This window comes from Artemia sp. Qi Xiang Cuo, chromosome 3 (genome assembly GCF_049724085.1).
Source record: "Artemia sp. Qi Xiang Cuo chromosome 3, ASM4972408v1, whole genome shotgun sequence".
Lineage (NCBI taxonomy): Eukaryota > Metazoa > Arthropoda > Branchiopoda > Anostraca > Artemiidae > Artemia > Artemia sp. Qi Xiang Cuo.
The window spans coordinates 71124317-71138977 of NC_142796.1; the positions used below are offsets into that span (position 1 = coordinate 71124317).

The 14661-nt window shown below is 34.6% G+C and overlaps 1 protein-coding gene across 4 annotated transcripts in view; it reads left to right on the plus strand.

Annotated features, from left to right (window-relative positions):
* The first annotated feature begins 935 nt into the window (after positions 1–935).
* Positions 936–14661, plus strand: part of INPP5E (Inositol-3-phosphate synthase) — a 51369-nt gene continuing 37643 nt past the window's right edge. Inside the window, exon 1 of one of the 4 annotated variants that reach the window (XM_089086543.1) lies at positions 936–1019. The gene's annotated coding sequence lies outside the window, so the exon portion shown is untranslated. Of the gene's footprint in view, positions 1103–7156; positions 7192–14661 lie in introns of those variants that run through there. The other 3 variants (XM_089086545.1, XM_089086546.1, XM_089086547.1) reach the window with 3 other exon arrangements.

The window sequence follows — 14661 nt, forward strand, 5'->3', positions numbered from 1 at the left end:
CACGTCCCCACAAGATGGCTCACCATAAGGGAAGCAGCAAGCCGCTTGATTGAACAGTGGCCTGCATTGAGAGAATTTTTCCTAGAATTTGTGCCAAAGAAAAATATTCTGAAGTACCTGATGTCAAATGCAAAATATTTGTAAATTGTAAGTTGGCTAAAAAAGCAAACAATTAAAGCAGAAATTGAGTTCATTGTAAGTTCTGCAGCAACTTTCACCGCTTTTACTGGTGTATTTCAACGACAGGAGCCGTTAATTCATATGGTGCACTTTGAGCTGAGACGGTTTTGCACAGTTCTTTTGGGGCAGATTATGCCGGCTGATGATGTCAATCTCCGGATCCTCGGTGGTTTTGAAGGCTTAGATAGTACTGCAGATGTTTACCTACAGCAACCCTTGTGTAATGAAAGGGTCCTGGCTGCCCTGGATTCTTCGAAAGTTATTCTGAAAGACAGGAAATTTTTTTCCCTGAGGATCAGGAAGAATATCAAAGCTGCTGTACAGTACCTGCTGACAAAATGCCCTGTGAACAACGAGTTTTTCCGAAGCCTTGCCTGCCTAAGCCCTCCCAGTTCAGATTGCCAAAGAGCGAGTTGCAGTGATATCCTGTGCATCGCGAGAGAACTTCCATTCCAGACGGACATCGAGCAAGTCTAGGGAGAATGGTTGTTATTACAGTTAGATCCCGTGCCGCCACCTACGGAGAATCCTCTAATCGACAGCTATTGGCAAAAGATCCTGGAACTGAAGACACCATTTGGTGAAACCAAATATCAGGCCTTAGGTCGGATCGTCCGGGCAGCTCTCTCGCTTTTTCATGGAAGTGCAGACGTATAGAGAGGATTTTCTCGGTCAGCTCTGCTAATGACTAGCCTTCAAGCGCGTACAGAAGAGCGGACGCTGAATGCTAAGGTTTTTGTTACCGATGCGCTCCGCGACTATGAGAACAGACCAGAGCGTGTGCTGATCATAAAGAAGCTGTTTTGTCTGGCTAGCTAAATTATTTTGCATATTATGGAGTAAGAATTGTTTTCTTAATATGTTTCCTTATGTTCAGCTGGACTCCTATGCTTAAAATAATGGTTGGCTAATTTCAAGATTTGTAAGTAGGCCTACCTACCTCCACTCCTTCCTCTAGAGGGCCCTGACCTTTGAAGACCTTTAGAAATATGTGTGTTATAAAAGTGAAACCTTGCAAAATAGATCTTCTGCTTAAATGAAGTACAACAAAATTATTTTCAGCTTTACAACTTTGCTCAATTCCAATTTAGCCTATAAGGTTTTAAAAATTTGCAAATAAATTTCCTAAATTTTGAAGAAAAAAAACCCATTAATATGGCTTAAAATTTTGCTCAAATAACAGGAATTGCATTTTCAGAACTAAAGCCAGAGAAAAAGAAACTGATAGGCTAACTGAAAATTAAGGTAAAATGGTGTTTAGTCAAAATCTCAAAAGATATAGACCTGTCATGTAGGGAAATTTCAGGACCCTCTAGAGGGAGAAGGAGTGGGGATAGGTACTTCAAAATACCTTCCTGGGACATACTTTAGCCTGTAGACCCATCCCTGAAAGTTGCATTCTCCTAACCTAACCCCTTTCCATGATAGCCAAAAGTAGCTAAAGTAGAATTTTATCCTTGGTCAGTACCTTATCCTGAATAGAAATCCCAATTAAAAAGCATCTTTCATATACATTAAAATTGGCTGACTAGCCTACAATCTTTGAAAGCTTCTGTTTTTAACATTTGAGTTTAGACTAAAGTTAGCCTAGCCTATTTAAATACAATTATTCTATTCTACAATACATGTCTTATATTTTATCTGTCTATGACTTGAATATGTTCTAATTAACTTTATGATCCTGTGTCCAAGATAGACAGCATTTCCCAAGATTAGGCTCAAACTTTAAATCAAGCCCATGATTATGGTCCGCTCTTGTCTTGAATTATATTTAGTAAAATTCTAGTTTAGCTACTTTTTGCTATCTTGAAAAGGGGTTTGGTTGGGAAAATGAAACTTTCGAGGATGGGTCTGCAGACTAAAGTATGCCCCAGGAAGGTATTTTGAAGTACCTACCTCTTCTCCTTCTTCATCTAGAGCTGTGACTTTTGATGAAATCTTCATGCTGTAAAAGTGAATCCTTGCAACATATATATTCTGCTTAAATGCAGTAGATTACAACAAAACTTATCAGCTTCATAACTTTGCCCATTCCCAATTTATGAGATTTCAAAGATCTGCAAATACATTTCTTAAATTTAGAAAAAAAAAGATTCATATGGCTTAAAATTCTATTCAAATAACAGGAATTGTATTTTCAGAACTAAAACCAGAGAAAAAGAAACTGATAACTGAAAATCAAGGTAAAAAGTTGTTTTGTCAAAATTTCAACAGGTTACAAGTAGGACCTTTCAAGTAGGCAAATTTCAAAGACTTGTAAATTAGAAGAGAGCTAACATTTAAACATAGAAGTTCAACAATACCTTCCCATAGTATGTTTCTGGCCCTGGAATCATCACTCAAAGTTTCATGTTCCTAACCAAACCCATTTCCAAGATAGCACTAAGTAGCTAAACTAGAATTTTACTGTATATTTGAAATAATGAGGGTTGTATTTGTTTAAAATAATGAAGCTCATCAAATACTTAGTAATAAGATTTTGACAAATCTAAAAGGGAAAAAAAATCCCCTTTCTAGGTGGTATGATAAAGATTTGATTGTTTTAGTAGTAATTAGCTGTCCAGCTACTGGATATCCTACCCCATAGCTAAAGAAATGGTTCTATTTGGTATATCAGGAGCAGAACTTCACCATAGCCAGCCAGTCTTAGTAGTAGCCTATAGAATATGAGGTAAAGGTCTAGAATTAAACCTCTTCAGAAGCAGCCATGCTAGAACAAAAAGAGAAACAGTTTATGTTGTGAATTTTATGCTTAGGTTATTTCCATGGATTGGTTTGCTTTTTTGACAATTCATCCCTAGCCCCCTCTAATGGCCTTGTATAGCTTTGATAAATCATACTTCCTTGTTTTTTTCCTTTTTATCTATTTTTGGGTAAAATTCTAGATGGGCCATTTTTTATAGCATAGAAACTACTACTACTAACAACTCACTGCAGCCCCAAGCCGCCTGAAGCCAACACAGCTACGCATGCTCCTCCTCCACCCCAATCTATTCAAAGCCTCCCTTTTTACACCTGCCCATAAAGTTCCCATTTCCTTTAAATCTTTCTTTATGACGTCCTCCCACCCCAGACGGGGACAACCTGCTTTCCTTTTAGCCCTAGATGGTTGGCTGAAAAGAACAATCTTTGGCAATCTGTCATCCTTCATCCACACAACATGCCCTAGCCACCTCAACCTTTCTTTCATTATAGCCCTAGAGAGCGGTTTTGAACCACATTTTTTGTATAGCCTATTGTGTAAAATATGGTCAGTCAGCCGGGTACCCAGAACAATCCTTAAGCAATTTCTCTGGAAAACATTTAGCAATTCTTCATCTGCTTTTCAGAGCGTCCATGCTTCAGAGCCATATTTATACCACTGTCATCACTGTAGCTTCTAATATTCTAATCTAGGTTTGCAGACTTATCTTCCTATTCTTCCAGACTCTTTTTAACTGTGAAAAAACACCCTGAGCCTTGGCTATTCTATATTTAACATCTTCACTGCTCCCACCATCTTTACTAATAATACTACCAAGGTAAGTGAAGCTGCCCACTGGATCAATCTTTTCATTACCCAATGTCACCTTTTCATCTTCACTTATTCCTAACCTTAGTGACTTAGTCTTCCTAACATTAATTTTCAACCAATTCTAGCACCCTGAACTTGCAAAACCTCTAAAACTTCATTCATTTTGCTCACACTTTCATCTAGGATGCTTAAGTCATCAGCATAATCCAAGTCCAGGAGACTTTTTCCTCCCCATTTGATTCCATGGTCTCCCATTGCCTTTCCTGTGCTCCTTAAAACAAAGTCCATCAAAATAATCCATACAAAGGAGGATAGAACACAACCCTGCTTAACTCCTGATTTAATACAAAACCAGCTGCTAACCCCATTTTCTACCTTAACCACAGCAGTGTTATTCTCGTACATAGCACTAATCACTTTAATGTATTTGTCTGGTATACCATACAAAAATAAGACCTTTACTAAAGCTCTTGTATCAACAGGATCAAACGCTTGCTCGTAATCTATAAAACTGAGGACCAAAGGTGTTTGAAAAATCAGGCACTTCTCAATTATTAGCCTAATAGTGAAAATTTGGTTGACACATCCTCTACCTTTTCTAAAACCGAACTGCTCTTCTCTTAAAACTTTATCTATAGCATCTCTCAGTCTAAAAAGTATCATATTACTAAGTAATTTACTACCTACAGAGACCAGACTAATGCCTTGATAATTACCACACTCACTTTTATCTCCTTTCTTATAAAGTGGCTTAATTAAGGCTTTCCTAAAATCGTTAGCCACTTCCCCTTTTTCAAAAATCTTATTCATAATCTTCAGCAACTTATTTCTAATCTCAGAGCCACCATATCTAAGAAACTCATTGACCACTCTATCAGCATCAGGAGCCTTATTGTTCTTTAATCCTTTTAGTACTGTTGCTAAATCCTCCTCACAAAACAAATCTTCTTTCACATCCAAGGTATCATAAACTTTTTGATTTTCCTATATATATTTTTTGCAACTCTATCTTGGTTAAGCAAATTCTCAAAATGTTTGGCCCATTTCTCTTTAGTTTTTTTCTTATCGATAATTGAAGCCCCATTCATCCCTTTAACTGTTCCAAGTCCAGATTGACTACTCCCTCTCAATTTGTTAATGTACCAGTACAATATTTTACTATTATGCCGTCTAGCTGCATCTTCCAGATCCTCGGCAATTTTATCCATGACCTCCAATTCACACCTCCTTAGTTCACATTTTAATGCTTTCTCCACTTTCTTTACATTTCTTTTGTTTTCACTGGATCTATCACTCAGATAATTCTTGTACAAGTCCTTTCTCTTTTCTATTAAACATAAAGCTTTTTCACTAATATTCTTAGCTGCAGTCCTAGGTTTCTTCCCTAAGACACCTTCAGCAACTTTACAAATTTTTTTTTGCCTAAAATTATTCCAACCATCTTCCACATTATCAAATTTTAAACTCTCAAGTTTAGTATTCAACTGTTCCTGGAAAGTTTCTCTCAAATTCTCATCCTGGAGTCTACCAACATCATAACTTCCTGGGAGGTAGTTACCTGTCCAATATTTCAGCTTTAAATTAACCATTGACACTACTAGATGGTGATCTTTACTTTTAACATCAATAATAGCACTCCTATATACCCTAGTATCTTGTATTGATCCTGCCAGTCTTTGGTTTACTATAACATAATCAATAAGGTTTGCTGTCTTACCATCATGTGAATACCATGTTAACTTATGAGCCATTTTATGACCAAACACTATACTGGTTATAACCAGATTGTTATGCCTACAAAATTTCAAAAGTCTGTATCCATTACTGTTTTCCTTTCCTACACCAAATTTACCTAGGCTGGGATACCATCTGTCCCTATTTCTACCAACCTGGGCGTTAAAATCTCCCAGTAATAACATCATATTTCTACCTGGGACCCTGTCTATTTGCTCCTGTAACTGTAAGTAAAATTCATCTGAGTCACTAATATCTCCATCAGTTGGTTCTACAGAGGCGTATACTACTATAACTGATACCCTGAACTTTCTAGTCATAAAATGAGCAATTAGTATTCTATTATTAATACCTTCCCAGCCTAAACAAGACTTAGCAGCTTCCTTATTCACCAAGAGCCCTACTCCCTGTCTATATACCGCATCTTTCCTGCCTGAGTAAACAAATTCTGTACCAACTAATTTTAGGCTTCCTACCTCTGGGATATGACTTTCTTAAATTACAATTAAGTCCAGTTCAAATCATCTGAATTCATCAGTCAAAATGACAATACGATGGTCATTTTTTAATGTCGTAACATTCCAAGTTCTAATTTTTATGTTCTTTAAATCAGAGAAATTATTTTTGCCTCAGGAAAAGCAATGATCTCGGATACCAGTGCAGGATGGGGATCACATATTTTCTCAAGTCTACACCAAAGTGCTTAAGCCGGCTTAGAACCGGACAGCAAGAAGTCCCTGGGACCTCCAGTTGAATGGAGGTTTTGTGAGATCATGGGTCCATCTTGGTCAAAATATCGTTTTCAGCACTTGGTGATGCTCTTCTATCAGCAAGATTCGAAATCCTGCACAGACAATCTCAAGCCTATTACCTCCGACTCATTGTATATTCATGCCTACAAATATTATGCTACTACGGGGAGGTAACCCATAATAGATAAATTAGCTAGGAAGAGGTTTTTCAGCCCAAAGACGCCCATCAAAACATACCAAGCCCAGAAAAATTGTCCATTAGTCAGAATCCCGTGCAAATGGTGTGTTGTTTACTAGGCTATAATTTCCTCAAGGGACGCCACTCCTCAAGTGGGAATAGAGTTGACCGCAAGGTCCACAGTATTGCGGGTACCCCGAAAAGGTTGAGGTAGCCCTTTGCAGAGGCTTTTGTCCATAGGTCTGGATCTTACGCCCTTCCATAGTTGTCCTCCCATAGAGGATTCTCCCGCGATGGTGTTTTGCATCCCCATGCAATTTAACCCATTACTGGGAGAAGGTTTGAAAGAGAAGTTTTATAGCTGCTTTACTTGGAAAGTGGTTAGGTTAGGAAAATAAAACTTCAGTAAAGAATGCAGGGCCTAAAATGTACTCCATAAAGGTATTACCAAAGTTACTATGTTAACCCTCTTCTGATTTCTAAGTCTTAGAAATTTGCCTATTTCACAGGTCTAAAGGCTGACCTATTGGAGTTTTGATAAAACAATATTATACCTTGATTTTCAGTTTTTGTTTTCTTTTTCTCTGGTTTGAGTTTTGGAAATGGAATTCCTGTTATTTGGGTAGAATTTTAAGCCATATCTATAGGTTCTTTCTTCTTCTAAATTTAGGAAATGTATTTGCACATCTTTAAAACTTCATAAATTGGGATTGAGCAAAGCTATGAAGCTGAAAGTACTTTTCTTGTACTGATCTGATACTGATCTATTTTGTAATGTTTCCTTTTAGGTTTCCATCAAATATCATTGCCCTCTAGAGCAAGAAGGAGTGGAGGTAGGCCTAGGTACTTCAAAATACCTTCTCAGGACATACTTTGGCCTGTAGATCCATCCCTGAAAGTTCCATTTTTCTAACCTAACCACTTTCCAAGATAACAAAAAGTAACTTGTTCAGAATTTTACCCTCTTTTTGATCTAGCATATCTCCTTCTAAAGAGGCCCAATTCTAGACTTTAACTAAATTTAAAATCTCATTTTTAAAGGATCAATTTTTGCTGCTCAATTTCACCAAAAATGTCTTATGGTTATTCTTAGGGTCTGTTTATCATCCTTTAAATATTGCCACTGCTAAAATTAGGTGAAGGAAACATTCCCTTAAGCCTATAGTAATTGGTAGCTTGTCTAGGATATTCCCCTCTTCTGTAGGCTACTAAATGCTCTAATAACAAAGTCCTTAGCCTACTTCATTGCTTTCATTAAAATCTGTTAGGGTAGGCTAATTTGACTATCCTATTAGAATCGCCTCTAGTTTTACTACATCTCAACCCCCCCTCTAATCCCTGGATAGTAGTGTTATAACTGGTAAAATTGGGTATTTTACATATTTTACCATAATTTTATGGACCCCTGTAAAATTGGTATTTTACATATCCCACAGGTATTTTATGCATTTTACCAATATTTGCATATTTTATTACATCTTGTAGTTAACATAGCACAAAACTAGCCAAAGGCTGGGAGAAAAAGATTTGGATATGATATTGTTATTGTGATTTTTACTGTATATAGAGCAGGGTGAAAGAAAGCAATATAATTGTTAATTGTTCTCATTAATTGTGTTGTGAAATGCTTATGATTGAGTGATAAATGGGTATTTGAGTAGCCCTTTCTCTTAAGCATATCACATTATTTACATTTGCTTATTCTCTTTTAATGAACAGTTTATGTTATCTTTCCACTAAAAAAATTACAGAAAGTAATATCATTTGGCCTGTGGATCTGTAGCAATGTTACCCAGTCTAAAGCGTAGAACACACGTGGCTTTTTTTTGGCACCAATTTCGTAAATCAGTATTAATTTGCAAAGAAAATGGTGCTGATTTGAATTTAGAAAAGTTTTCTAGTTTTCAGTGGTGATATACAAAAACTGCCAAATTTTATTGTGATCATAAAAAAAGTAATCCTTTATTGTTTCATTCTCTTCAGCATGTAGATCAAAAGATCTGAATAAAATAATGATAGTTAAATATTTAATAATGAAAGAATTTAAAATTCAATAAATTTTTTTAATGAAATAAATATTTGAAAATAATATAAATTTCAATAACAAAAGAACGTAACAGTAATAGAACTTAATAATAAGTTGAGATCAATCATGCAAGTATTGATAAGCTACAGTTGACAAATGCTGTCCATGTCCATGATTTTTAGTTTTGAAGATCTTGAACAAAGGGCATTTTATTTTGTACTGCTATCATTTGCCCACTGAGCTTCTGAATGGAGTGTCAAAAAAAAGCTATGTGTGTTCTAGGCTTAAGGCCCAAGACAAAAATTTACATTTTATACAAAACATTTTTTGCTGTTGCTTCTTTAGTGTGGACACATTAGGTGATAAACATTCTAATATTGCAATGTCAGTTGGTCATAATAGATCATACGCCTTTTTGTGTTTTCAATGAAGAAAAGACAATTCCCCCTACAGATTTGAAAATACATTGTAAGCATGTATTTTCTGCTTACAAACCGAGGTCTGGGAGGGGCAGTCTGCTCCCTGCCCCATAGCAAATTTTGCACCCAAATCAAACCCTTTATGACAACCCTTGAACCCTTCAATTGATTATATGGTTAAAGAATGTAGATTATCTTTAACTGCATGCAGAATTTTATTTCAGGTAATATTCCAACATTGAAAAATTATAACCACCTCTGCTTTAATACATTCTGTTGTTCTGATATGTTTTTTTTTTAAGTCAGACAGCCTTATAGCCCCAAGACACACTTGGTGGTTTTCACTAAGCGTTTCTAACAGGGTTATAGGATAGAAGTACAATGAACACATTGGGCAAAAAAAAAATACTCTTGGTAAAACAAACGTGGCACCAATGTAGCTGTCCATTGTCAAAACAATAAATGATTGTTTATTTTAATGCCTATGCTGAGATGGAAGGGGACACACTCAAGAGTTTTTTTCTTTTTTTTTGCTGCTGATGAATGATTGTGTTTGCAGAGGGTATATTATAAAAAGGAAGGAAAATTGGAACTCATAAATGAATTTGTTATTCCTGGGAAGGGAGAGGACGATTTTAAAAAAAAAAAAAAAAAAAAAAAAAAAAAGCTAGATAATTTGATTAGGGAGTGTCTAGAAATTCAAAGAAGCTTGAAGTGTCAGGGGATTGGGCCCAAATTAGCCCCTGTCTTCAACCCTAAGCAAATCAAAGCTTATTTACTAAAAATAAATAAAATGAGTGCTAATCAAATTTATGTGCCCTAAACTAAATAGTATTTTAACAAAACTTGAATTCATTTATGTTAAGAAAATTTCTACCTAGTGGTTTCCGAAATAGAGGATGAATATTACCTTTGCAAGCCTAGGAAAATCAAAATCTTAAAACAATTTCATTAGTCTAAAAGCTGAAAAAATGCACAACTGGTCTTTTAGCTAAGGGCAACTCTTCAACAGCAATTTTACCGTATATTTCCCAGGAAACACCTTATTTTACCAATTTTACTTGCTGGGTTTTATTTTATGATAACAAAAATACATACCCAATTCCATTACTGACATAGGGACAAGGTGTAGTTGTTTCAATTGTTTCACTTGCCAGTGGACCCCCCCCTGATGTTCCCTAGGATATAGGTTTGTACAAGACCAAAAAATTCTATAACAACAATATTCTTACTTTACAATATGCAGGATGTTTTGTCAATCAGATTATCAAATTTACTTTCATTATTATCAATGGAAACAAAAACTGTGAAATTATTTCACAGTTAAAAAAAAGTTTGGAAAGATAGGAAGATAAGTCTGCAGACCAAGATTAGAATATTGGAAGGTACAGTAATCACAGTGGTCAAATAGGGTTCTAAAGCATGGGTGCTCCAAAAAGCAAATGAAGATTTGCTAGATGTTTTCCAGAGAAAATTTCCTATGAATTGTTCTGGGTACCTGGCTGACTGACTGTATTTCAAACAGTAGGCTGTATGAAAAATTTTGTTCAATCCTGATGTCTGGGGCTATAATGAAAGAAAGGTTGATATGGCTTGGGCATGTTCTGCAGATGAAGGATGACAGATTGTCCTTTTTGGCCAACTGTCAAGAGCTAAATGGAAAGCAGGTTGTCCACAGTTAGGGTGGGAGGATGTCATAAAGAAAGATTTAAGGGAAATAGGAAGTTTCTGGGAGGATATAAAGAGGGAGGCTTTGAATAGATTGGGATGGAGGACGAGCGTGTGTAGGTGTATTGCCTCAGGCACTTTGGTGCTGCAACAGAAAATAAAAGAAGAAAAATTTTAGTTAATCATCTAAAGAAAAAGACGAAGAACAACACAAATAAAAGAGAACAAGAGAGAAAATAATTAAATAAAACTCGCATCTTAATAAAACTTCCAAAGTAAAGCACAACTGTAATTACAGATAAGACACCACAATCAGTAGATAATTTTCCTCTATAAGATCAGATTGGAAAATAGGATCTATCGAAAATAAAATACCATTTTATTTGAACAAAAACAAATCTCAGGTCACCACCCCTGATTAAACTTATAGGTTAAAATCCTTGAATTATTTAAATATGGCAAATGGGTCAATGAAACTTGTGCATTATGAATTGAGTGAATTTTTTCATTTGCAAGTTTAGCTGCTGTTTGTTGACTCCTGCCAGCCTTGACCTTATCCCGGCTATCGCTTACACGGTTGCCAGCTGTTCGAGGACTATCATGTAAATTACCACCGTTGAAAATTTTACCTATCCCTCAATTAAACTATTATAAATTAAACTAATTCTAAAATCCCTTAAAAGCTTCGTAAGAGGCCTATAGACGTGTCTAAAATTTTTTTCTGGTCAAACAATACATCTAAATGAGGAAAGTCAAATAAATGTTCTGCTCCAGCTGATTCAAACGTTTCTGGTTTTCGATTATATTTTAGCAAACCGTCAATAGCATTTTTGTGTTTCTGTAGTCTATTTTATAATTTTTGCTGGGTTCTTCCTACGTAACATTTGCCCCAAACGTACGGAATTTTGTATACACCCCTTTGTATATTTTTTGGAACCTTATCTTTTCCATTATTTAGTAACAAGCCAAAAGTTTTTCGGGATTTAAATGTTGTTGCTATATTATGCTTGCTTAGTTCTCTTCTTAATTTCTGTGACAACTTTTGGACATACAGCAAAGCTATATAATTTGTTTGTTGATTCAACCAATCATCTTCTAGTATTTTTGTTCCGTTAACTTTTTTTCCGTTTTTCAATTATTTGAGAAATCATCTTTTCAGGGTATCCATTACCTATTAAAATATCCTTAATGAAAATTAGTTCATTACTTATGTATTCTCGTGATGCTAATTTTAATATCCTATCAGCTAAAGAAATAACTACTCACTCTCCTTTTTACTTGGATTGGGTGATTTGACATGAAAGACTAATAACGGTTGTTGTTGGTCAGTTTATGGCAAATTGAAAATGCTAAATCATTATTATTTCTATGTATCCAGATATCCAAAATGGTAACTGATTCTCAGTTTCTTATTCAACTTAGAAATAATTTCTCCTCCTAAGAAAATTAAATATTCTAGAAAACCCCTAATTTCTGAAACCCCATAGTTCCAAATAACTAAAATATCATCCATGTATCTTCCCCAAAATTTAGGTTTCAAAAAATATGTTTCTGAAGCTAAAGTCTCTACATACTCTACATAAATGTTTGCTAAAAGCGGACTTAATGGTCCACCCATTGTTAAACCCGTAATTTGATGGAAAAAATTATCCCAAAACTTAAAATAGCTTGTATGCTTTCTAGCTGTTGTAACTAAGTTTAATATAGTTTTTATTTCAATTCCCAAAGATGATTCATCTACCTCATCTTTATATTCTTCGCTTTTTTTGGATAAAATACTAAAAGATTTATAAAAAAGAGTATATGAATACATTGCTTTTATGTCAGAACGAAATAAACTAGATTGATTTGAGATTTCAACATCTATAACCTTATTTTTTAAAAATTGAGTTTTTTATATAAGAATTTTGGAGATATAATAAAGGTTTAAGTGTCTCTGCTGTCCATTTTTGATCTTTTCAGTTGGCGAGGAAAAGGTCAATACTAGGCTATAGGTCTTGGAGCAATACCTGTTTTATGTATTTTTAAAAAACTTATATTCTTGGGCAGACTGATCCCTTAGGAAGAAACTTATAATACATCCAAGGTGTGATATTCCCGTTAGTCTTAAGGTCCGCTAAGTCCTATCTTAATTTTTTTTTTACATACGATTCAGTTGGGTCTGTACTAAGTTTTTTGTAAGCTGAACTATCCTCTATAATTGTTTCTATTTTTCTATCATATTCGTTTCTTACTAGAATAACTACTGTATTGCTCTTATCAGCTTTTGTTATCATTAGAGAATCATCTGTTTTTAGATTTTTCAAAATTTTTATATCTTTGTTCTTAAAGTTTTCTTTACAATTTTCAAAATTTTTTCAAAATGTTCACAACCCCCAGTCTTAAATCATCTACATTATTAATATCCTTTGAAAACTTATGTATCCCTGTCTCCACCTTTGAAATTATTCCTTCTATTGGTATTTTTTTAGGATTCAGTCCATTTTTTATGCATTTCTCTAGTATTTATTCTTGTTCTTTGGCTACGTCCCTTTTGCTTAAATTAATCACACTTGGTCCTGGGAAACGTTTAGGCTTATACGCTGATATTTTATGTTTTTCATGTTCCGTTTTCAATTGCAAAAATTTTTGGTTTAGTCTTTCCCTAGATAATTTTAAAGCATGTTCAAATGAATTTTTGAAAATTGAAATAGTTTGATTGAAATTATAGTTATTAAGAGAACCAAACAACCTACTTTTAAGAAACAAATAATTCTTTAAAGCTTTTTAAGGGACAGGTAATTAAGATTAATTAAGGGGCAAGTAAAAATTTTCTAACTGTGGTAATTTACATAATAGTCCTCGAACAGCTGACAACCGTGTTAGCGATAGTCGGGATAAGATCAAGGCTGACAGGAGTCAACGAACGGCAGCTAAACTTGCAAATCAAAAAAATCACCCAATTTATAATGCATGGGTTTTGTTGACCTGTTTGCCATATCTAAATAGTTCAAGTGTTTTAACCTATATATTTGATCAGGGCTGGTGACCTGAGATTTGTTTTTGTTAAAATAAAATGGTATTTTATTTTTGATAGATCCCATTTGCAATTACATCTGTGACTACAGTTATGCTGTACTTTGGAAGTTTTATTAGGATGTGAGTTTTATTAAATTGTTTTGTCTTTTGTTCTATTTTTCTCATTTATTTGTGTTGTTCTTTGTCTTTTTCCTTAGATGATTAACTAAGTTTTTTTCTTTTTTCTTTGTTTTTCTGTTGATAAAGGCTCCTGGATGTAGAGTCAAAATGTTCAGAATTCTTTATTAACTAATATTTTGTTGTTGCTTTTGTTTTTAGTACGTTTTAGGACGCCAGTCACTGCTTAATTTAAATTAAACCCGTTTTTCTCTCTTAAACTCTCTCTTGTAAATGGGAAAGTAGTGGGGTCTAAGAAATTAGATACAATTTTCAGTACTATAGTAGTTCAGTTGAGGAAGTATTTAGAAATTGCTCTGCAAATCCAAACTACAATGGAATCAAGTAACATAGTTCTTTTTTCTAAAGGAATATGATGCGATAATCAATGTGGAGTGGAGTTAAGTCTAGATGCTAGATGTATAAGGAATAAAAATGGAAAATTGCAATGCTGCTTTGGTTTTCCAATACAATTCAAAGAACTTGTATCTCTAGCAGATGATCAAAAGCCAAAGTATTTTCAGCGTTATGACTCCAAATTGGGCTAAATTAATAAAGAAGAATTTTCAGATGACCTTGCCGTTTATTGAAAAGGAAAGATAATTGCCAAGTCATGCAAGATAATTCCCATGTGACAACATGTAACACTTATTTACTGAAAAAATTCCTATGTCACAACAATATTGAATATGTTGGCAGGCTTGGCTGAGTAAAATATTTATTTTGGTACATCTACAAAGGACATGATTGCACTTCAATAAAGGTTGTCAAAAATCAATGTAGTTTGATTTATAATGAAGTAGACACTTACGCGTAAGGTAACTACATTACACCAAATGAAGCATGATGGCGATTATTTGGCCACAATATCTGAAGAAAGAGTCGTGTTACTAAATATTTGAACATTCAATTATGTGATCAATACCAAATGCAAGATATTAAATAAACCCAAGAAGATTTGATTGGTATCGGGAAACTGTTCACAAAGAAAATAAAGCAGCAACAGCTGCAAAAGG